The sequence below is a fragment of the Furipterus horrens genome, unplaced genomic scaffold (assembly GCF_987537825.1).
Source record: "Furipterus horrens unplaced genomic scaffold, mFurHor1.1.pri manual_scaffold_3, whole genome shotgun sequence".
NCBI classification, from domain to species: domain Eukaryota; kingdom Metazoa; phylum Chordata; class Mammalia; order Chiroptera; family Furipteridae; genus Furipterus; species Furipterus horrens.
Window position 1 is genome coordinate 155,174,956 of NW_028327173.1, and position 23,717 is coordinate 155,198,672.

The window sequence follows — 23,717 nt, forward strand, 5'->3', positions numbered from 1 at the left end:
CACCACCATTGTCTCAGGAGTCTGTATAACTGAAGGCAAGCAATAAATAAGGAGACCAGGGCAAGGGTAGAGTGGGTCCCAGCAATAGCTAAAATGCAGGTAAGAATAAATGCAAGAGGATACATTATGGAAACAACAAGAACAAATGGGTGATAAAAAAGCCACAGAAGATTGAATGAGAAGGACACCCTGCAATTTGCTTTAAACAGGATGGACATTTTAATGATGTTAATTCTTCCAATTCATGAACACGATATATGCTTCCATTTATTTGTATCTTCCTTTCTTTCTTCAGTGTTTATAGTTTTCCGAATACAGATCTTTTAACTCCTTGGTTAAATTTATTACTAGGTATTTTACTTTTCTTGTTGCTCTAGTTTCTTTTCCTGATATTGCATTGTTGGTGTATAAAAATGCGATCAATTTATGAATGTTGACTTTGTATTCCACTATTTTGCCAAATTCACTTATTAGGACAAGTAGGTTTTTGGCAGAGCCTATAGGGTTTTCTATGTACACTATCTGCAAATAATGACAGTTTTACTTCCTCCTTTCCAATTTGGATGCCTTTTATTTCTTTTTCTTGCCTAATCACTGTGGCTAGAACTTCCAGTACTATGTTGAATAAAAGTGGTAAAAGCAGACGCCCTTGTCTTGTCCCTGATCTTAAGGGGAAAGCTTTTAGTTTTTGTCTATTGAGTATAATGTTGGCAGTAGGTTTCTCATATATGGCTTTTATATTTTGAGTTATGCTCCCTCTATTTCCATTTTGCTGGTTGTTTTTGTCATAAAGGGGTGCTGGATTTCATCAAATGTTTTTTCAGCATCTATTGATATGCTCATGTGATTTTTGTCCTTCATTTTATTTGTGTGATATATTACACTTATTGATTTGCAAATATTGTACCATCCTTGCATCCCTGGGATGAATCCCACTTGATCATGGTGTATGATCTTTTTAATGTATTTCTGAATCCTAATTTCCAGTATTTTGTTCAGGATTTTAGCATCTATGTTCATCAGAGATATTGGCCTGTAATTTTCTTTCTTTGTTGTGTCATTACCTGATTTTGGAATTAGGTTTATACTGGCCTTGTAAAAAGAGTTTGGGAGTCTTTCCTCTTCTTGAGATTTTTGGAATACTTTGAGAAGGATAGGAACTAGTTCTTCTTTTAATATTTAGTAAAATTCACTTATAAAGCCATCTGATCTAGAGCTTTCTGTGTGCTGGGAGATTTTTGATTACTGTTTCAATTTCACTCTTAAAATACCAGTGGCATATTTCACAGATCTAGAACAAATATTTCAAAAATTTATATGGAACCAAAAAAGACTCTGAATTGCCTCAGCAATCTTGAGGAAGAAGAATAAAGTAGGAGGGATCACAATATCCAATATTGAACTATACTACAAGGCTACTGTGATCAAAACAGTTTGGTACTGGCATAAGAACAGACACATAGAACAATGTAACAAAATAGAGAACCCAGAAATAAATTCAACTCTCTAGGGTCAATTAATATTCAACAAAGGGGGCATGGGCATACAATGGAGTAAAGATAGCCTCTTCAATAAGTGATGTTGGGAGAACTGGACTGGTACATTCAAAAAATAAATAAAACTAGACCGCCAACTTCTACCATACACCAGAATGAACTTAAAATGGATAAAAGATTTAAATATAAGTCATGATAACGTAAAAATCCTAGATGAAAACATAGGAAGGAAAATTTCAGATATTCCATGTAGAAATATTTTTGCCAATATATCTCCTAAGGCAAGGGAAATAAAGGGAAAAATAAACAAAAGGGACTACAGCAAACTAAAAATCTTCTGCACAGCTAAAGAAACCATCACCAAAATGAAAAGGGGACTGACTGTATGGGAGAACATATTTGCCAATGATACATCTGACAAGGGTTTAATCTTCAAAATATATGAAGAACTCATATGACTCAACACCAGGAAGACAAACAATCCAATTAAAAAATCTGCAAAGGATCTGAATAAACACTTCTCCAAGGAGGACATACAGAGGGTCCATAGACATAAGAAAAGATGCTCAACATCACTAGCCATCAGAGAGATGCAAGTTAAAACCACAATGAGATACCACCTCACATGGGTCAGAATGGCCATCATTAACAAATAAACAACTGCTGGCAAGGATGAGGGGAAAAGGGAACCTTGGTGCACTGTTGATAGGAAAGCAGACTGCTGAGGCCACTGTGGAAAATCATATAGAATTTGTTCAAAAAACTAAAAATGAAACTGCCTTTTGGCCCAGTGATTCCACTGCTGGGAATATACCCCAAGAATCCTGAATCACCAATTCAAAAGAACTTATGCACCCCTATATTCATAGCAGTGCTATATACAACAGCCAAGTACTGGAAACAACCTAAGTGCCCATTAGTGGATGAGTGGATCAAAAAACTGTGGTACATTTACACAATGGAATACTATGCAGCAGAAAGAAAGGAGGAACTCCTACTTTTGTGACAGCATGGATGGAACCAGAGAATATTATGCTAAGTGAAATAAGCCAGTTGGTGAAAGAAAAATAGCATATGATCTCACCTATAAGAGGAATCTAATGACAAAATAAACTAATGAACAAAATAGAACCACAGGCATGGAAATGTGGAACAGACTGAAAGTGACCAGAGGGGAGGGGGAAAGGGTGATAATGGTGGAAAGAAGGGGAAGGAACTAGACAAAAAGTATGTTTGAATGACCCATGGACATGGATAGCAGTGTGGGAATTGACTGTGGGACTGGGTGTGAAATGGACGGGGGAGGGCAAAGGGGGGAAAATTGGAACTACTATAAAAGGATAACGATAAAAAAGTGATTTCGAAAAAGAAAAAGAAAGAAAGACCACCTACAAATCATCCACAGCCCTGTGGCCAAGGACGAACTTGGTGGCATTCTAATGGCCAGGGCTAAAGGCTCAGAATTGAGAACAACACAGCCAAGATGCTGCATTGCTTTCTTTGAGGCTCCTGGATATAGTAGAACCCCGAGTCTATCCTTCATGAAGTTCAAAGAAGTTTATGACAAAAAGCTATGGTATCTAGTTGGTTGGGCCCTTAGTGACAATTTAGGCAGACAGGCCTCCAAAAACAGACCACCTCTGGCAACATACTATTGTTAATCATTCCTTTTAAAATTCCCTGAAGCCTCCTCAAGCAGCTTTGTTTCCCAAGTTGGGAGCCTTCCTCACACTTTTTTCTCTGTGATTCATTCCCTCTGGGGAGAGAAGGGTCTGATGATAGGGCAGGTTCCCCAACAAGTTAAGGTGGACAGGTTAATTTCATTATGTAGTTTTTAAAAACAACCTAATTTACTTGTTTTATAGGCTGGAAAACAGTTTTAAATATTTATACAACTGCAAAATATGCCTCACACTATCAACCCTGCTGGGTCATTTGGCTTAAACACTCACAGAATTTTTCTTTAATACAGATCCAAGTACATGTTGTTCTGGAAAGATTTCAACTGCAGCATTTTCATCTCCAGCCAGAATTCAATCATTTTCCCAAAGCCATACTTCTCTGTACTTTATCTCATTCAATGACAACAGGAGAACTTAACAAGGCTTCTAAATTTCATTTTATTTTTGCTGGGGGTGCCTCCTTTGGAGCATCAGAGACTTTTCTTAGGGGACAGCATCTCAGATATAAGTTGATGTGAACAGAGTGATATGGAGACCATGTCTTTATTTATGGAAATAGCACTGCTACTGAATTGTCTGGAAGTCTCTATTGAAAGTGAATCTGTTCACAATAATATTGTAATAATTAACTACAGTGCCAGAGATACTGGAAATATATGGGGGAACCATTTATGCTGTACACCTGAAACTAATACAAAATAATATTGAATATAAACTACAACTGAAAAATAATTTTTTAAATAAGTGCATCTTATTTAAAAGGAAGAAGCTAAAATGAAATTGTTTCATTTGCAAACTCTTTTTCCTCCTACCTGTACATTATAAGCTCTAGAAAGGACCACACCTTACCTCTCCCATCCAAATGGAAAATTAACCACAGTGAAAAGGGAACACTACAGGAGCTCTTACACATTTCAAAGTACATATTATTTTTATTCTTGTTTATTCTATTACAGTTGTTCCAATCTTTTCCCCTCTGCCCTCCTCCACCCAGCCCACCCTCCACTCCCACAGTCAATCCCTACACCATTGTCCAAGCCTATGGGTCATTCATACATGTTCTTTGACTAATTCCTTCCCATTCTTTCCACCATTATCCTCCTTCCCCCTCCCTTCTGGTAGCTGTCAATCTGTTCCATGTTTTGACAGTTAAGTTTGCACAGATAAGTGGCAATAGCCACTTTTGAGGGAATAAACCAAAACCTGAATTTTCTTACTTAAATTCTAACTTGTTTTTCTCCAGTTCAGTGTCATAATATTTTCCTCTATAAAACCAAAGCATTTGGGGCAAAGGGGAAAAAATTGGAACTATTATAACAATATAATCAATAAAATATACTTAAAAATGTAAATAAAAAATATGGCATGGGAAAAAAATAAATTGAAATAAAGCAGTTAAAAAAATAAATAAAAATAAATAAAAAATAAAAAAAAATAAAAACCAAAGCATTTGGAAAGTTGCTTTTGAAGATGTAATGATATGAAAGGGAATTACTTGAATTAATTGCTACTTTGAAAAAAAATACTAGAACCAAATCTCTTCAAGAAAAATTTGCAAAACTCCAGAGCATGCAAAGAACCCCTGATATGGAACCATCTGATATGATTGCAAACATGATGTGCTATAGAGACCATACAGAGGAATGATAAAGCAGAGCAAATCCTCATGCCAAATCCTCATGCCCATTCCCCTCCTACCCATGTGGGCCCCTACCTTTATTTTAACTTCTACTTTCCAACTTATTAAGTATTTCCAAAAGCAGAAAAACACTCATAATAATTCATTTTACTTGACAATGCTTTGCTAAGATACAACTATTAATCTGCTCCCGTCATTCAATAGTCCAAGAAAGCAGAGAGTACCTAAAATACTATATAAGTTCAGGATCCTTTCCTTTATATCTAGTCTTCTTTCTTTTTCTCTCTTGCTACCCTCTATCCAGAACATAACACTTAGAGTCTCAAGCTCTCTTCCCAAAAGGCCATTTTGTTATTCCAGACATCTTCCAACACCTGTTCTCTTTGGTCACCTATCCCTCTCCAGCTGTCCCAGCAGAACATTCTCCCATATATAAAGTACTTTAAATATTTTGCCTCCAAAGTGTTATGACTAACAATATTTGAGATCTAAAACAATTTCTGGTATGTACAAATTCCATGGGACACAATCTCCTCTGTGGGCTATGGGCTGTGGAGAACCTTCACCAGGCAACAATGCAGACTGACACAAAACTTTCCTGAGCTTTAAACAAAATGTTCTTAAGGTATTCAATCACAAGAGAAATTTTCTCAAAAGAATTATTATCCAAAACTAATTAGTAATCTGTCAAAAAACAGCAAACAGTATTCCTTAGATGTTGATGCCAATCCCAGCACTATTTAACTATCTCATCATTAACCTACACAGTGGACACACAGACACATTGGTCAGATCTGTGGACAGCATCCCACCAAGAAGAGAACATAACCCTTACAAAGTAAAATTATAATAGTTATCTTATGACTGGAAGTTTCAGAAACTGAATGAAGAGCAAAAGGAAGAACAAAATAAATTATTTTAGAGAGGAGAAAGTAACACTCCACAGATATAATTGGAATTTTGAAGAAAAAGGGCCTGGATATATTGGCAAATAATAGAGTATGTGAGACCTTGGTTAAACCCTTTATTTGAATATATGCCTGTGGAATATCAATTTGTATAGTACAATCAAAGGAGAGGGTTTTTTTTAAATGTTATTTCTTATCCTATCTTATCAGGTCATTATAATTGTACTTAACAAGGACTTCAGAGATCTATTTCAGGCCCTGGCTGGGTAGCTCAGCTGGTTAGATCATTGTCCCTATATGCCAACTTTGTGGGTTCAATTCCCAGTCAGGGCACATACAAAATCAACCAATGCATGCATGAATAAGTGGAACAACAAATATTTCTTTCTCTCTCTCTCTCTCTCTCTCTCTCTCTCTCTCTCTCTCTCTCTCTCTCTCTCTCTCTTTCTCTCTCTCCCCCTTCCTCTCTTACCCCCCCCAAAAATATCAATTCATAAAAGAGATATATATTTCAATGAGCACTAAGGGTCATAGCTAAGAAGTAGCCAAACTTACAGGAAAGTGTAAACTGGTAAAGACCTGCGAATGCATTTAAATAATCTATAGTTTAAATTCCATTTTTCTTGTCCTACCCACTACCACCACCACTGACAACACACAAAAGACATAATAGTAGGACTGAAGGGGCAGTGAGGAAGATTTGCTTTAAAGCTCCTCCTCAAAATATTTCAGACTTCTTCTAATATTTTAGTTTGCATAGTGAGTGCATTTCGTCATCATCTTAAAAAAATGAAAACAGACACTCCCTGGCTCTCCATGTGTGGTGCAGCTGTTCTCACGGCTCACGTTGGTAGCAAGCTTGTATCATAGTTCTGCAAGAGGGGCACAGGATGGCCTCATGGGCTGTGACAATGACACCTAGATCTGCGCACCTGGCACAAATAAGCTTTGTTTTTACTTTTGTTGGGAGAGCCCTTCTGCTCTTATGGAGGAATTGCAATACATGACTATTTTGAAAGCAAATTTATTCATTTAATTGCATGGAATCAAGAAATTCCAAGATGTTAAAACATACATATTTTATTTCAGGTTTTGAAATGGACATAATCTAGTTAATCTTTCTTTGGAACTAGGTTTTTCAAAAACAAATCAGGTTAAAAGATAGCCTTTACGATAGTAAAGTCACAAAGCAATCAGTAAAGAAGCCAAAATTTAAGAAAAGAACTCATAAAATTTAAATTCCAAAAGCACCATAAAACATATGGAGTTTAACTGCCATAGAATAGTGATGAGAATTGCTTAGAGGAAATAATTTTTTTAATACACCCATTAACTATAGGCATACCTCAGAGATATGGGGGGTTCTCTTCCAGACCACAGTCCTGAAGCAAATATCACAATAATACAAATTGTAATCTTTTGGCTGTTGGAGGGTCTTGCCTTCAATTTGTAAAAATGTAACATCCATGAAGCCCAATAAAATGCTGTATGCATGTATAATGTATACTCTCAGAACATAAGAGAATCTGAGCTCCGAGAAAAGGTAGTGAGAAAGAACAACCTCATCTACCATTTGTTGATAAACTGGTCTGAACCTACTTCTTCCTGATGCAATGTAGCATCCTATGAGCTGTTAGGCTTTGCTGAAAACCTTCTTGAGAAAATGCAAGTCTGAGACTGAGCTGGTACCTACAATGCTCCATGTCACTGAACTATTGGCAGCAGAGGCTACAAATCAAGACACTAAGCCCATTGCTGAAGCCTTAAGGGACAGAAGGAGAAGCTCTTCAGCGGGCTCCTCAAGGCTCCTTTCATCCTTTCCATATTCTAATGCTCCTGATTGCCCATTAGCAATAAAGATTATCAAAAAGAGAATTTCCTCAAAAGCTACAGAAAACATATTGGGGTTCTAGAAAGAGAAGATAATAAAGAAGATTAATATTATTGACCTTGGTCTTACATATACCTAATGTGGCTTCTTCTTTAATCTCAAGTCCATGTCAGACCTAAAACATACAAAAGTATTCTTCTTCTCATATAGACATTGTTTTATTCACCATTGTTTCCTCAGGACCTAGAATAATGCCTAGTACACAGTAGGTACTTAATAAATATTTGTTGAACAAATGATAATTAAATTAACAAATATAAAATAATTATTTCCAAAAAACATTTGTTGAATGATAGCATTTTCCTGAATGTCTAATAAAAATTATAGCAACCAACATTTATTTAGTGCTTACTGTATGCCAGGACTGTGCTGATTTTTTCAGATATAGGATTGCCAAATAAAATAAGTGACACCCAATTAAATGTGAATTTAAGATAAACAGCAATTAATTTCTAGTATGTTTCATGTAATATTTGAGAATTCTTATACTAAAATAATTATTATTTATCTGAATTTCAAATTTAATTGGATGCCTTATATTTTAATTTGCTACATCTGACAATGTTATTCATATATTTTATTTCATTTTATCCTCACAACAGCCCTATGAGAGAGGCATAAGCTTGATACTCTTATTTTACAGACTAGAAAAGTAAAGTTTAGAGAAATTAAAATATGTGGCTTATTTTTGCAACATCTATCAGAAATTAAAAGACTGACAGCTCTGGGGGAGGGGTTGGGGGTTGGAGGGATCAAGGAAAAAAATTTTAAAAAGAGAAAGAACTCATGGACACGTACAACATTGTGGTGACTGTGGATGGGTGGAAGAGGTGGGTGGAGGGAAAAGAGGGTTTAGGAGGGATAAATAGTAATGGAAAAAATACAATAAAGAATAATGTATAAAAATAAATTTAAATGCCTCTACACTTTGATATAAATATCTCATTTTAAAGAACTGATCATACAGGTGCTCAAAGATGAATGTACAAAGATGTTTATTGCAGTATTATGTGTAATAGCAATTTATTAGAATCTCAGTGCCCACTGATAAGGATTAGATAGACATTTTCATTGGAAAACCTATTCAATCACAATCCTACTCAATGCAATACAATAAAGTCACAGAAAGAATAAGATAGGTCTATATGTGCTGATATAAAATATTCTACAAGTTACATTATTAGGTTAAAATAAGCACATACAGAACACTGCATATGCATGGAAAGATTCTAACAGTGTTTTGAAGCCAGCGTATACCTACATATATATCTGTCCACGCATAGAAAATATCTTGAAAGACACGTAAGAATCTGTTCAGTGGTTGCCGCAAGAGAAAGGAAATAAAGAGAAGTCAGATGAAAGGGAGGCTTCATTTCATTGCATACTATTGTGTACTGTTTGAATTACATTCAGTACATGAATTTTTGGCATTACATATAGATATTTTAAGGGCCAAGTGAGAAGGAAAAATAGAAGGAAACAAAACTCTTCCAAGGTCACATGTAAGTGGCAGACTTGGGACTGGAACCTAAGTCTACTAAGCCCATGCTCTTGATAAATCTATATTTATTGTTATCTTTTACTCTTTTTTCCATGATACTTATGTATTGCCTATTTATAAAAAGAATGGACTGTAAGGAGCTGAAGGAATTCAATCACAGCAATAGTGCATGCTCCCAGTTTTTAAAACCAGCCGATCCAAAGACTGCTTGCAATCATGGTCCCATGACACAGATGTTCAACGGACAGCAGCAGTTTCTGGTTCTTTTCAATCCCACTGCTGTCATAGTCACGCTGGAGTAAAACACACAACTTGGCCCTAATCCTTAACAATAGACTGGTGAACAGAATCTCATTACATTGAGAATAGCATAATACTCATATCTTCGGAATCTATTTATTTTAAAGAATGCAGATGTTTCCCTACTATTCCTCCCTTATTAGCACAGTGCTCATGCTGAGGCAGGATCACTTGGGAGGTCTGTGGTCTGCTATCGATGATGCTCCCACATCAATTTTGTCAGGGGCAAAGGGTGGGAAGAGGGGAGATAATAAAAGATGTAGTCCTACAGCATGGATAATTTAGTTCAACAATTTGTTGAGAAAAAGTAATCAATCTTAGAGATATCTTGCTTGATTTTTATAAATCCTGTTGTGCATTAGTAAGATGCAGAAATACACACACAATGTAGCCTTCCTATTTTGAAAACAGAATGATCGATGCACTTACTAAGTTTTACCTGAACTGTAAAGTCTACTGAGGGTTGTGTAGAAAATGTACTCTCTTTCACCATTTCCCTGAACTGAAATCCTTCTCCTAAATCAGTCTCTTAAGAGCCATTGTCCTGTAAATTCTTAGTAGAATTCCATTAAGAGATGGCTAATAGATGACGATACCACAAGGAAACCAGAAAAAAAAAATTTCAAAGGAAGACTATTACACCTGCTCTCACATATAAATACTAAAGGAAATAACTTAGATTGACTGTGGAGAAAACAGGCTATTTAGGACAAGACCAGATTCCTCAGCAGCAGTTTCAAAGGGAGATCTGTGGGCTGGAAGTTTATTGGCAAGTACTCTGGGGATTAACACCTGTGAGGAAGTGAAGGAAACACAATTGGGCAGAGGGAGGAAGTCGCTGGTGATGCAGTCACAAGAGAGGCTCAGCCAGTCTCATGCAGAGCTCTGGAGATAGAATGCCCTTCAGAGTTGGATCTAAGGGACCAAGCTGGATACCTTGGCATTATTCAGCCATTGGATGCAGTTTAACCCTAGCAAGAAGGGGTAAACTTGAGCAAAACAGCTCTTCTCAGCCAATTGCAAACCCCAAAGAAGGCTGACAGGGGAAGGTTGTGCACAAGCAACAACCTTCCCACTACCTAGAGGCAATGGAAAACGCAGCAGCTGTGGGAATGTATTCTGCCACACTGCAGGGGGCGTGCGTAGCACAACACAGCATCCTGCACAAACTGAGGGCCCACTTCCTGAGCTTGCTATCAACATGGTCACGTAATTAGAATATTCCTTTTGAATTCTAAGCTATTTTACCTTTCACTAGTTCCTGTTTTCATTCTATAAAGTCAGTATGTGCAGCTGCCATGAGTCTTTGTGTTTCCCGCCACCCTCTATTTTAAAACTTCTCTGGAAAATTCTATAAAACTTTGGGCCATCCAATTTATTCCTTTTTCCAATGATTAGTAAATAAAGTTGGAAGATACATTGTAGTACATATCCATTTTTTAAAAATGGTCTACAGATAACTACTGGCTACCCAAATGTCCTAACAATGATGTCTATGTGGGGGGGAGAGGGGTCACTGTTTTTGAAATATTCCTTATATAAAAAATATTTCAATGAAAAAAATTTATAAGCAATCATCTTAGCATGAATAGATCAACCATTCCCTTCATCTAAGTTGCCCACTTTATTTTAGGAAATCAGAGAATCTTCTCCTACCCAGCTCAGTGGTAAATAACAACTTCTCTTGAAAAACACTCCAAAATAAGATAGCTCTCAAATGGAGGAGAGTCAAATTTGGTCTCAGGATAAAAGTTTTATATTGTGTTTTCCCATTGTCTCTACGGATATTTTTAATCGACTTTTCTATATAGAGCCAGGTTAAGAGAGAATCAATGTCAGAGAGAACCAAAAGCCAGGAAAAAACAATATTAGTTTCTTAACATGTCAAGTAATAATACATGCCATATCAACATAGACAAAGCAAAGCCTCTTTCAATGGTGTGATTCTGTTTGCTCTAGTCAGAGAACCTAGTTTTCTGGAAATAGCACTCCTAGTTTTGGAGCACAAAGTACAGGATATCACTGGAATATACATGAGTTTATTTATTTATTACATTTGCAGACATATTAAGTCTGAAACACTTTTTAAGAAAAATTTAAAATATTACTTCAAACTAGGTTGTAATCTTTATCATTTTGAGTTTCTTGGAAATAGGATGGCATGTAAATAAAATTCTTTATTTTTTTCTAAACAAATAGGAAAGTTAACATTATACTAAACATATACATTTTCTCTAATGATTCCTTCAGCTAGAGTATTGCTATTGCTGGCATAACATTCTTATGATTCAGTGTGTGTTATAGTTAACATTCAAATGACAAGAATATACAGAAGCAAAAATAGTGCTTTCATCTAAACTAGGTTTTTCTGTAATGTTCACTAAATATTTTTTAGTAAATATGTAGAAAAGTAGTCAGAAAAGTGGAAATTTGTGTGATTTTCTTGTTCATATGTGTTTAGCATTCAAAAAAACTTATTTTGTATTTACTTGTTAAACTAAGAAAACCCTTTGTTCTCAAACAAGGCCAAGCAAATAATGTCAAATTTTAACAAGTAAACAAATAAAAATTCTTAATTAGAGCATCACCAACTGGCAGGCGAGGTTCCATCACTCTTCATGAATGAGTTCAAGACCAGCCTACACACAAAATGAGAACTCTGAGCCAGGCACTGAGCTGAGTGTTGGAGCTCCAAGTGGAGTTAGATACAGACTTGGTTATCAAGAACCTAGAGACTACTGGGAAAATATAAATCTGGTTCTTAAATAACCCCAATTAAATCATCTTGGCCTTCTGATACCTGGAGCATGTAGATACTCTTCCAGTCAGCACTGAAGAATACCTGTACATTAGGAGAATGAGCTCAGTGTAAGGTTGTTTGCCATACAGCTGTCATCAAAAGCCAGCAAGAAAATTGATAGACCAGAGAAATTGTCTAATAAGAATTACATTCCTCAAGATATTTCCAGCTTTGTCCCCTTATACAATGAGCTCATCAGAAAACTATATGCCTGGACTGTATTACTATGGTCCCTCTAGACTTGGCTTCTCAGAATCATGCCTTAACATCGCACCAAATAGATTTCAATCAGGACTTATTTGTGGTCATGAGTAAAATATCTCTGTTTTCTGAGGCTTCAATCATTATGTAATTCATATTTCTCACAAGACCAGTGTAAATTTTATTGCTCACAATTACTAGAATACTTCTTTTCATTGAGTCATCCATCAGTTTTGTACCCTAGACACTTTCATTATGAGGAGAAACAAAGTCCAAGGTGATATTTCAACTTCATGGATGACAAAGTCTAACAGATTGTTTAAACAAAAACTAGGAAATTTTATAATAAAGATGCTGACAATTTTGATACTTGCAAAAACAAAATACTGTACAGAATGGACCAGAAGTTGAAATCAAATTTTTTAAAAATCCTGACATTCTTAAAGAGAAGAATTCTGACCTCTTGCATGTGACAAAAAAAATGATGTAACATAGTAGAAAGAGTTCATGTCATTAGAAACAGAAGATATGGACTTGGGTCCAAGTTTACCCAATCAGCCATGTGACTGAGGAAAGAAGTTGAGCATATTTGGAAATACCCACAATGACCCACATTAATGGCTGCATGCCAATCCCTCAGAATACCTCTTCAGTCATAAGACATAGGTCTTGAAAATGGGATAAACCCACCTGCCATTTAAGTACCTATCATAGCATTGATGGGTTTCATATAAGATAAATTTATTAAAGAATTTTGTAAACTATAAAATAATGTATACTTTAAAGTATTGGGACTATTTTTATTATAAAATACTTCATTATAAGGATAGTACATTGTGACTTACATTTTAAGTCTTCAAAAGAGCTATTTATTTTCGGTATCTCCACTTCTCGATTGCCCATACTTTCTCCAATCAGGATTCTGTCTTTATCCCTCCAACTGCAACTTCTCTTTACATTGCTAAGTCCAAGGATCAGTTCTCAATCTTCACTTTACTTAGCACGGTTAGCTACTCCCTCTTTCTTCAAACACTTTCTTTGCTTTAAATCCAGAGTAATGCATTCCCTTGGTTTTCTCCTTCCTTCATTAGTCACCCCTTCTCAAAACTTTAGCCAGCCCTTTCTCTTTTTCCCATCTTCCAACCTCAGAGTGTCCCAGAGCTCTTCTCCCCACTATCTAAAGTATGGACTTCCACAACAGTTAGCCAGATGATTTTCAAATATATATCTTCAGGCCAGACATCTCCCATAAGTTTCAACTGTCCATTCCACATCTCTACAGAATGACTAATATCTGAATAGAACTCTGATCTCCCAGTTCAGGGGGGAAAAAATCACCACCACAATAACATGCCCCTTCTCAGTTTTCCTCATCTTAAAACCTCAGCCAAGACCCACTTCTGATTTCTCTCTTCATACACACACAATAGGTAGCACTTCTATTGGCTCTACCTTCAAAATACATTTCAATAATTGGGTATTAGATTATATTAAGAGAGTACTGCTACTTTATTGTGTGTAGTAATGGTATTATGGCTAAATACATTTTAATCACTTATCTGTTCAAGAAAAACACTAAAGTATCTACTGATAATGTGATATGATGTACAAAGTTTGCTTTTAAAATACCACAGACAATAAAAAGTGAGGAAGGATACAAAAATATCAGGAGATTGATGGTGGCTACAAATGGGTAATACATAAACAAAAGTTCATTGTACTGTTCTATTTTCATGTGTTTGAAAACTCATGACGAGATAAATTCCTGCTTTGTATCCCCTACATTACTACCACCAAGTGCATGGCATCATCACTCACCTGGACAACAGTAGGAAACTCATAAGTTACTGTCCTAATTCTGTTATTGCCTCTCTCTACTCTTCACGGTTTCCACAGCAGCCAGAGGAATCTTTTTTGCCATTTCATGTCATTCTCCAGCTTTTAGCCCTCCTATAGCTTTTCATTACATTTAGTATAAAATTGGAATTTTCCACTGTGACCTACAAGAAATGGCTTTCTCCAACCCCTCAGAACTCCTCTTTATCACAATATTTTAGCCACAGCCAACATCTTACTGTCAAGTTCATTTCCACATTGGGGCTTTTATAGTTATTGTTCCTTTGACCCAAGATCTTGGTTTGGACAGCTCCCTCTCAACTTAAATCTCATCTCCATAGGGGGATTTTTCTGACCATCCTACTTAAACCCATGTCCTCACCTCACATCCCATTGCTCTTATCTTATTATCCTATTTTATTTTCTTTGTTATAATTTCCTGCAGTCATATTATTTATTTTCATTTTGTTTATTGTCTATCTTCCCCACTGGACAATAGGCTCCTTATGAGCATGGATTCATCTGTCCTGCTTATTTCTGTGTCCTTAGTATGTAACACAGAGCTTGGCACATATTAAGGACTAGATACTTACTTGCTGAATAAATATTTGAGTGGACTTATTATTTACATGATCACTCATACTGTACACTTAACATATTTACCTCTAGTGTTGAAGTGAATAATAATTCCACATAACTACACCTGCTGGGAAGACCCTAAGAAAGTCTAGCAGCGATAACTGCAAAGAAGGTAAGGATAAGAGGAATCATTGCAGGACAAACCATGCAGTTTAGAGAATAGAAGTATTATACATTTTCCTCAAAGTATGTACTGCTGACTTACATTTCATATGGCTGTAAAGCAAGATGCATATCCACAAAGATGCTAACTTCCTTCATGTCTTTAAATTTCCAATTTCTTTATTATTATCTATGTCCTCATTGTATGTCGCTGGTTCAAAGAGTAAGTGGATTCTGATGCACTCAACAAACATCAGGCACCTACTATGAGCGAGGCAGTGAGCCAAGCACTGGGGATAAACACAGTGTGGTTCCTGGTCTGAAGAGGCCCATAGTTGAGAGGAAGGCCTGAAAAGAACTATTAAAATGCCGTGCTTAACTTGAGCCTGGTCACATGTACATGTTGTGGGGGCACAAAGAGGGTAATGATTGTTCTACTTGCCTGAAATAGATATGGGAGGGATTTCCAGAGATGATTAACACAGGACCTTAGCCCTAATGGAAGAAGAGGGAGAAGGGAAAGAGCCCATCACAGGTTTAAGCAAAGCAAGCAGTTCCGTGTGACTGTTTACAATGTTAGACATGCTAGCTGGAAGTTTGATAGGAGTAGGTGCTATGAGGGTAAGGAATGGTTAGGGGAGTTACTAAGGAGTTTTTAGCAGGAATACATTTTAATATGAGTTATCTTATAAAAAGAAAACTGTTAGAAATGTAGATTACTTAGCATAACCCAGTCCTGCTTAGAAAACTATGCTCAACATGTATACTATACCAGTAAAGACTCTGAAGCAGTATCTCTGTACATAATGGAGGGGTGTCATTGTTTTCTGGTGGAGGAATTTATTAGAAGGCAAAACTTAAACTCTTAAACAGAACACAAAAAAATACTATAGACCAGCAACACACAACGGATATAAATAGACGTCACTAAAAAGAGAAATAATATCATTTATATGTAATAAATACTTGAAAAAAAATCACCTTCACTAGAAACAATTGAATTTTTAAACAACAGGACACCTGTTTATATTTATCCAGGTGCCCTAAAAACCACTCATTTATTCAAATGGGAAAATAAATGGACACTAACTTCCTAGAAAATAACATACTTTAAGACTCTTAAAAAACAATTCTTTTCAAAAGGAAAAAGTCTCAGTTCTCTAGAAATATAGCTTAAAGAAATCATTAAAGGTGCATATGAAATTTACATACAAAGATGTTCCTCTGAGAGTCATTCATTAAAAACAAAAAAAAATTAGACAGAAGCTAATTATCCAACAATAGAGGAATGATCAAGTATAGCACATCTATTATTCAGCTATGAAAAATGTTTTCAAGAAATTGTTAATGTCACATATGAGTTATGACAAAATAAAAAACTGGAATACAAAATTATATATGTTGCATGGGCATCTTTGCATATATGCATATTTGCAAAATACAGACAAATACAGGGATAATGCATTTCTTTAAAAAGGTAGAAATTTTTACTTTTCTGGGTTTTTGATATTTTTATTTGAGTAATTTTAGTTAAAGACTCAACTCTTCCAGGAAACATTTTCTGACCCCTAACCTTGAGAACTTTCATGACAGTCCACAAATACTCCCATCATCATACAAATGCTATTGAAACTATCCACTTGTTTATATCTCTCTCCACAAAATGTGAATCCACAAAACCAGCAATGGCATGTTAATAAGCTTCGGTACATTAAAGATGGTATTTGGAGAACTAAAACAGGCGTAAACATTCCTCTTTGGTTCAGAGCAGCCATATATCTTGTTTTAATGGTAGGAGTGGGGTGCTCAGCAGGAGCTGTAACACTCTCCTCCGCTCCAACACTCTCCTCCCTCTCCTCCGCTCCAACGTAGGGCATGCACTGGAGCTCCCAAACGAATCCACTATTCCTGGACCCTGCAGGCCTAGGTAACCTTGGCTTCTGGCGGAGGTCCTTACACATCCGCTGCTGCATGCCTATGCACTGTTAGTCCTCAGAATAGCTGAATGCTTTGGGTTGAGGACTGATGTGTCAAATAGTGTTTCATTTCTTATGTTTTAGAGCCAGAGGGATGGTAAAGGCCTTTTAATGCATTCCCTTTATTTCTCTCTGGCATTACTCAGATCCTAAAGACTCTAAAATTTTCTGCTCCCTGGACATATCTAGATGATGCCCTTTGTCTAGAATAGACTCTGGTTTTCTCTATTAGGAAAATGAAGCCTTTCTGCCTGAAACTTCCCTTCTTACTTGCTTTCTGGGAAACACTCTACATTGTGTGCTCCACCCAGCTCCAGGATGAAGGTTTTTTTGCTTCAGGGCAATGACAGGCTGTCCTCACACTCCCCTGAATCCTCTGTTTTCTAGCTATCAGGGGGTTTCAGACCTTATGGTTTTATTTGTAATTTCAAAATTACATCTAAATATGTGCATAAGCAATCTGCTCTTTTTAAAAAAATTTTCCTAATCACAAGAGTCACTGCTGGGAATTGTATTTTTGACTTGGTTAATTGGGAGATTTCATGCCAGAGATGGTGGCCAATTATTAGGTACCACTTGAGCAGTTCGACATTATCAGTACCAGATTTGAAACTGAACATCAACAAATGTGCATGCCAATTCTAAGCATTTATGCTGTGGTTCTTGCATATTTATTTGCATAAAATATATTATAATCTCTACCTTTTTTAGACATTTAAGTATCCTAAAATGTTCTCTACTTAAAATGACCTATATTGAATATTGTTTTCCTATCACTTTTGTATCTCAACTCATTTTTATTTTCTTTACCCTAGAAGAGGAATGAGAAGTACAATACCAAAAAAGGACAAAATTCGGAATACGAGGGGAAAATAAGAGGAATCTGAAGACATTTGTCAATACAGAATAAAAGTGACAGTGTTTCTGTGACTTGGTACCCACAAGAATTAAAGTCAAAGCAAGAACAACAACAACAGCAACAACAAAAGTCTTATGGAACGACTTTCTGTAACAAAAGATCAGGCAGAAGAAAGCACAAGAAAGAAAACGAGACATATGCTGAGCAGTATTTCTCAGTGTGGGCAGTGATGTTGTAGTACATTATTCGGTACTTGGTGGGGAGCAAATAAAGGAAGCCACATCCTTTCCCTAGTTATTCTTTTTCTTGCTCTTACTGGAAAATTATACTCTGTTATTTTTAAAATATTAATCTATTTCTATCACCCAAGTTTCAGAAGACAGTATTATGTGAAAGAGGGCAAATTTCCATGAAAATCATCTATCTAGCAACTTTACTCATAGTGCATAGTTGTGACCCCAAAACCCATTTCTAATAAAGCAAGTGTTGGCAGAGCTGAGTCCTCATGGGGTTCAATCTGGCTCATCCAGCCCCAGCTGATAGAGACAGAAAGCAGATTGTATGATAGAGGTCAGCAATTTTCAACAGATAACTAATAACTGAGTCTAGAAAGGGAAAGAAAAGAAACTCAGCTCTAGCCTTTTGGCAGAAAACTTTACTTTTTTACATTTTAAAACTATTTACAATTCATATGGTTTCCAGATCCGCTCTCCAGAAGCGAGGGCACAGTTCCCCACCTGGGTCTCTCAGCTCTCCACATGTGACTTCTCAGGCAACCAGCCACATGAGCATTTTATTTGAAAATTAAGCTTTCAATGTAGCAATGTGAAGGGGGAAAATATGTCTAAACAGAAATCCCTGGTAAGGGGCAAGGTGACCAGAGGAGGCAAACTGGATCAACAGGATTTGTTAGCCAGGCAACTCAGAAAGTCCGGTTGGAAGCAAACACCTGATGTGGAAACAGGAAGCCCATCACTGTGTCTCTGTCCACATGTCTAGGGCTGCCCAGGTTCCCATATGTTTGTTTTCTGACATGCTGCAACCAGGGGGCAGCTTCAAAAGAAACAGTGAGCATTACTGCAAACACTACCTTGAGCTCTGAGAAGTTAGAAATGAAGTCCAGATGGGCATAATCCTCTCCCTTTTGTTAAATGTCAGACATGGTCTCATGCACATTAAGGTGCAGCAACATCAGGGAGACTTCTAGTAACACAGAGCACTTGGATTAAAGATGAGTCTGTTATCCAAATATCTCACAGCAAACACCAGTCTCAAGTGGCAATAACAGCAGACGACAATGTTCACAGAACATGCAACATGGGGACACCTCTTCTTGCCCCATATTAGTTGTATGGAAGAAGGAAGGGGAAAGGAAAATGCATAAAAATATATTCTAATCTTGCCTCAAAATGATTTATTTAATTCATTTAAGTGCTTCCGGCTCATCCATCATATAATTATTGAGCATCATCTGCATGCAGGACAGTGTTCATTTAGGTGATCGGAAGACAAAGATTGTTTCAGCCTCCAGTAATTCGCAGGAGTGTGAGGACAGACGAGTACAGCAATAGACAACCACCCCCTCCCTACATCTACCCTGCCCCCTCCATGGGTTGTTTTCCCCTAAGCAGCAGGCATGTGTTTTACCAAAAGTAAATCCTTCCATGTATTTCCTCTGTTCTTAGGAAAAAGACCCAAACTCTTACCATGTCTTTAAGGTCTGGCAGGGTCTGGTCTCTGGTTGCATTTCCAGCCATATCTCACACTGTTCTTCTCTCAGCCTTACTCTGTGCTTCTGCCGCTCAGTCCCTCATAGTCCCCATCCTCCTCCCATCCACAGAGCCTTTGCACATGCTGTTTGTGACCTTACCTGTAATTCTGCTTTCCATCACCCTCAATTGCCTAATCAACAATCTCTCTCTCTCCCTCCCTCTCTCTCTCCCTCCCTCCTTCTTTCTCTCTCTCCCCCCTTCCCCCTCCTCTCTCTCTCTCTCTCATAATCTTGTCCTTAGCAGCACTCTTGCCTCAGCATGTAATTAAACACTACTCAGCATGACTATTTGTCTGTTTGGCTTTGTTGTATTCTCAGCACCTAACAAACATCAATATATAAAGACAAATAAATGAAAGGTGAGGAGACCATTGAGACACTATGTGCTATGATAGAAGTGAGCACAGGATTTGTGGAAGATCTGGTCAGGGCATTAACTCTGGCAGTCTCATGCTTTGAATTGCCTCCTGACACTTTTTGCTATAATTTTGTCCATCAGAAATACAGTATCTTCATTTCTGGAAGATCCTAGGTTAAGGTTGCTCTCTTCTTTCCCTAACCCATTCTGTAATTTCTTTGCTTATATCCAATTCTCCTCTTCCCCCATTATCTATTACATTATTATTATTACTGTTATTATTATTATTACCATTGTATCCATCCTCACACTTCTAACCTCCAATTTTTTGTTAAACATTTTTATCCTATAGAGTCTCTGACTTCCCTTCTTAGGCACCTCATCATTAAAACAAAGCTATAGAGTCACAGAGTCTCACTATTTTAAGGACTGGAAGGAACCTTGAAATAGCTAGCCTAATGGTACTCAAATTTCAGTCGTCGGCAGCCGTCCGTCTCGAGAGACGATGGTGTAGCTTCTTAAGAGTCTATCTGCACCGCCGAGAATGGTTGTGCAGTCCGACTCGGGAGTGACACGGTATCTGTCTCCTCCCGTGTTGAATCGACATCTTGCGATGACGCTGGAGTGTCCTCTCCAGTGAAGCTGAAGCTACAGAGCCTGGGCAGGGTGATATGGAGGGTCTGCTGTTGCCCATGCAGCAGACCCCCCCTCTCTTCACAGCTGAAGGGTCCAAGGGAAAGACGGAGTCAATACAGCTTGGCTTCAGGTGCGCCGCAGGAGTTGCCGGTGTTGACTACAACGTCAAACCGCCTTAGGGACTCCGGCTCCGGATTTTCTGTCGGGGTTTACTCCCTTAGCCTTTCCCCTGAAGAGGTATGCCGCAAGGCAGCGGAGGTTTTTTGGAGTCAGAGTTTTCCTTCTCTGATGTGCCCTGACTGGAAGATCGAACCAGCAACACTTAGCTCGCAGGCCGACGCTCAATCCACTGAGCCAAACCAGCCAGGGCTAACGTGCAGAGTACAAAGAGATAAAAAGGGTATCTGACGTAATGTAGTCTCTGGGAAATAGAGAAGGCTTTTCAGGGGATATGAAGTCTAAATTTAAGACCTCCAGGCTGAGCTGGAGTTAAAGCTAGGGCAAGGTAAGGGAAGTAGGGCAGGGAAGTAGTGTCAGGGAAGAATACAACTGTTTGCAGCAGAAAGACTGGAAGTAACTGAACTGAAAGTCACCCAGGGTGCAGCAGGGGAAGAGGATAAAATAGTTGAGGTGGATAGAGGGTGGGTCTCATAGGCTATATTAAGTAATCTACATTTTTTCTATGACAAATAGAAAAGCAATGAAGGGTTTTAAAACTAGGAGTTAGTTATTTTTTCAATAATTTCATCTTAACTTTTAAATCTGAAATTCTCATTTCAGTAGGTTTTCCTAAGAACACTATTGTTAAATAATTATATGTAAGATGACTTCCCATTTCTGCCTCAATTAGTTCTCCAAAGACTAGTATCTGGAAAGAACAGCATTGCATACCCTGTTTCCTCTGGAAATGCAGAGATGGTGCTTCTATCCATCTGACAGGGGTCCTGAGAAGGAGAATCAGGGTCTTTTCTCTCTTGATTTGTAGCAATATTGGTTACTCGATGTTGTTGCAAGTCCCACTGCCACGCTACATTGTTAATTGTTAACCTTTTCTTCTCCTTAAGCAAGGACAGCTTATGACTTTCCCGCTTCTTCTCTTCCTCTTTTTTGGCTACAACAGATGCCATACGCCTTTCTTCTTCCGTGACTCTCTTCATATCCAGCTGGCGCAGCTGCTGCATGTGCTGAAGGATGGTATATTTGTACCATGACTCTTGAGCTATGGGATTGCCATCAAAAGTGATGTCTGAGAGAGAAGTAGAGTCAGCAAGGCAGCAAACACTCTCAAAATTAGATATATTGTTGAAGCTGAGAAACAGACGTTGGAGGCAGGGCAAATTCTCCACATCTCTCACAAAAGTGATTTGATTGTGTTGCAGGTTAAGTTCAGTAAGTGAATCCAGCCCGTTAAGATTATCAACGTGACATAAAAGGTTCCTGGCAAGGTTTAAAACTCTCAAATCACATAAATGACTGACATTTTCGATCTTGGTGATCTGATTTCCATGGAGGTCCAAGACATCTAAATTTTTTAGATTCTCCAGATTTGAGATTTTCTTGATTCCCCACTTAAAAGTCCTATCTTTAGAAAAGAGCAATTCTTCTTCTAAGATCTTAGGCAAGGCACTTATTCAAAGCACTTCCCTTTCAAATTTCAGTACACATAAAAATTCCATTAAGTGCTGATCAAAATAGAGTTGTAGGCCTCAAACTCAGAGATTTTGATTCTGGATGTCTGGGAAAAGGCTCAAGAATCTGTGTCCCAGTTGAGGACCCAGGCAGTCCTCAGCTCTCATTTGGAGAAGCACTAAACAGTCCAGTGATGTCCATGGAGGCCCCTGAAGGGCCACCACAGAGGAAGAGAAGGCAGCCAAGAACACATGCTCTGGACCCCGCCCAGTATCATCCTGAGCAGCAACGCCTGTGTCTGTTCTATATGTTAGGATTCCATGTAAGATTTCATTTGAAAAGGCTCTGCTGATTGGAAAAAGAGAAGTTTGAAAATGACTGGTATCCAGCCCCCTGTTTTAGAGCTGAGAACACTGAGGTCCATGGTTCTCAGTCACACAGCCACTTAGTAACAGAGCCAGGACCAGACCTCTGCCTTCTGATACCAGGCTAGTGGGCTCTAACCCAACGGTCTCCCGCCTCAAGGTGTAGAAAGACAAAACAGGTTTCAACAGTCCTAATGAGCAGTCTATAGATAAAGATAGCATTCATGACTGGACCACATTTTATCAGAGTACATAACTGAAGAGATGAATTTATGTGAGTTCATCTATGTGTATTTTTCAACCAGCATGTTCTTAGCCTCCCTCTGCAATAAACCTATGAAGAGCTAATCATCCTTTATAGCCTGAATCCTTCCCTAATCCTCCTCTAACCTCCCCCTCTCTTTCACCCCATCACTCAATTAACTTTTCAATGGCTGATATTTGCTTGAGGCCAATTCTTTCACCAGTTATTCTGAGACAGTGACAGCCTGATCCTAGCCTTTTAATTTGCATTGGGGACCTCCCAAGCATCTGCTATCACAGCATCCCAGGTTTCCTTTTCTCGTGGCACTTATTGCTGTAAAACAGTCTGTTTATTTGTCCACCTCTGCCCCTAAACACCTCTTCTTCTAAACTCCTTGTGGGAAGGAAGCTGAATCCCTGTGTCCCTAGTATCTAGCACAGTGCTGGTACAGAGGCATGTTACATAAATGTGGCTTGAGTGATAGATGGAGGAGTGGTTAACATGAATCCCTGCCGCTATTCTCAGTGACCCTGTAAAACTTCTACTTCATGTCCCTGATGCACTTTTAATATGTGCGGCTGACGTACAGAACAAATGAGATGATCTGAGTAAAACCCATCCCTTGCTGCCAGTAGAGCCCCTTCAATCAACTGATGTTCATGTGTTCTGCTCCATGAAGCCTTCTCTCATTTAATACCATTTCTCAATACTTCACTCTTCTTTTTCCCCCTCAAACGTTCTCATACTAGGTTTACCACAGGATATCAGTCAAATTTAAAATCCAGTCAGTACTTATTTTGAATAAAGGCTCACTTCTTTTCTAAAGCTTACAGAAAGCAAACTTTATTGCCCATATAGTCTCCATTTTAAAATGCTATCATCTT

General features: G+C 37.8%; 1 protein-coding gene across 3 annotated transcripts in view; it reads right to left on the reverse strand.

Moving 5' to 3' along the window:
- ATP8B4 (ATPase phospholipid transporting 8B4 (putative)) overlaps window positions 1-23,717 on the reverse strand; it is a 247,568-nt gene that overhangs the window by 147,374 nt on the left and 76,477 nt on the right. The gene's annotated exons all lie outside the window — the stretch shown is intronic.